This window comes from Pteropus vampyrus, unplaced genomic scaffold, assembly GCF_000151845.1.
Source record: "Pteropus vampyrus isolate Shadow unplaced genomic scaffold, Pvam_2.0 Scaffold120, whole genome shotgun sequence".
Classification (NCBI taxonomy): domain Eukaryota; kingdom Metazoa; phylum Chordata; class Mammalia; order Chiroptera; family Pteropodidae; genus Pteropus; species Pteropus vampyrus.
In genome coordinates, this window is record NW_011888901.1 from 421,735 (window position 1) to 423,977 (window position 2,243).

The following is a 2,243-nucleotide window of genomic DNA, read 5'->3' on the forward strand; positions in this document are numbered from 1 at the left end:
TTTCAATAACTTTTCAATGTTTTTCAACTTCGTTCTTTGAAAGTGGATTTAACTTTTGGTTATAACCAAAAATCACTGAGCTAAGCCTACTGAATAAAGTAGGAAATGAAACTGGATTTGGGGTAAGCAATGAAGTTTCTGAGTCAAATAATGGAAAATGCTTTCCAAGAAACAACATGGTGGAAAGTACTCGGTGGGGGTATGGTGAATCCCACATACTTCAGTTAACTTAATACTCTCATAGGGTACTGGTAATGCCAGAGACCTAAAGAGGAGCATTGACTACCTTTAGCTAAACCCAGTAGGACAAAGGGACTAGGACCTTTAACATCTTCCAGGAAGGTAACTCCATAAGTGTTCATTATTGTTGCTTTACTCAATATTCTCCTACAATCCTTTCTGCTAACAAATTGTTCTCTGTCTGCAATTTATGCTTATTTACACTTTTTATACTGTCTTATTGAAGAAAGCACAAAAATAATCGAAAATAAAGTTAAATCTGTTTTGAGAATATGAAAGAAATTTTAATGCCACATTGGAATTCTGGCTACTTATAAGTAAGAGTAACTGCATCTGTATGTGTTTTTATCATCTAATTCTATTGTGTAACTTCGGATGCAGTGTCATTCAGATTGCTGCAAAATCATTTACACATTTTCAGCTAAAATACAGTAGGTAAATTTTCTAAACTTCCATGGTTTACATATTTATATATGACTACCTGGATGGAGCAATCCATGGATGGACTTTTTGATATGCTCAAATATTTGATACCCTTTTCTCTACAGAATGGAGAATGTGAGGCTGACAGATAAAAACCACTCCCACACTAATTTAAATTTGTGAAGCCAATTGTAGCCTTGGAGCCGTTGGGCTGCATTTGCCTATGTATTACAGGTTGATCAGGTCGATTGCCATCAAGTCAGGTAAAACTTCCTCTTATGGTCTGATCTGCCAGCTTAGATATATGCTGTGTTGTTCGCTGGAATATTTATTAGACTATCGTTGAACTATTTTTTATCAAATATTTTAACCCAGGCTTGTTTGTACTGGGAGCTCTGGACCAATAGTGTCTCTCCTACTAACAGAACTTTGAGCATCTGTGGATTACACAGCCTCATCCCTCTAAAACATCCCAGCACACCTAAAATGCTATATTATGAATTAAATAAATATATATGTATTAATGAGTTCTTGATTATCTCTCACTGGAGTGTAAATTGGGGGAAATTAAAAGGAATACAACCATGAGTTACTGGAATTGTCTTAATGATTTGAAGGGAATTAATTATAACAGGTAGAGATTTGGGCAGAGAGGGTCCAGGGCTTATGGAAATTGAGATCCAATCCTGAAGACTTTGGTTTCATGAGCAGGATACAGTCAGAAAGATTTTTTAAAAATGAAGGTATAGGGCCCAAGTAAACATGACACAGTTTCAGGAGTTGGGGGCAGAAGATGGGAATTAAGGAACAACAAAGAAAATCCCAGTGCTGGAACCTATTAAGTTCAGGGTAAGGCCAGAAGCGAGTTAACTTGCTGTTCAACTCCTGGCCTGTAGGAGATGCCTTGGAGGGTTAAGAGATCCCTCAGAGCTGGGCTTGGGCATACTTTAATCAGAGTTGTGGTTGCACTGAGACTAAAGGGGGCATACAATGTGAAGTGAAGCAGGCCAGTCAAGGATGGCAGCTAGAGAAGTGACTTGAAACAGGTTGTCAGACCAAGAGCCTGGAACTAAAGCCCCAAAACAAGAAGATTACAATATAAAGGAGAAAAGAATTTTGAATATCACGGTTGGTAGTCTAACTGGAGAGAAACCTGGGGAAAAGCTGGATATGGGGCTATTACCCACAGCTAAGTTTTTATGTTTGTTTTGATGTGCTTTTTGGAAAGCTTGGCTCCATTTAACATGCCAGACCAGAGCAGACATAGAGTCTTTTATGTTTTACCTAGGAATAGGGTTGGTCCTAGAGTCTCAGTGAAACTTATCCTGTAGGTGAGGACGAGATGGTCTGTTATAAATTTTAGGAGTAACAGAGGCCAAGTAGGTTGTTACATGGATATTGCACTGTATATATCATAATAGCTAATGAGGATGACTCTCTTACACTGAATTTCCAGGGGTGGGGGATCAAAGTGGTCTTCCTATAACTATTGGGACACTATACAAATCACAGTTGTGACTGGTCTGACCTGGCCATTCAAGAGGTATTTATTAATTACTAATTATGTTCCTAGTACTGCT

General features: G+C 38.2%; 1 protein-coding gene across 1 annotated transcript in view; it reads left to right on the forward strand.

The window, feature by feature from the left end:
* The window catches only part of LOC105296115 (NACHT, LRR and PYD domains-containing protein 12-like), a 66,492-nt gene that overhangs the window by 3,030 nt on the left and 61,219 nt on the right, over positions 1–2,243 (forward strand). The gene's annotated exons all lie outside the window — the stretch shown is intronic.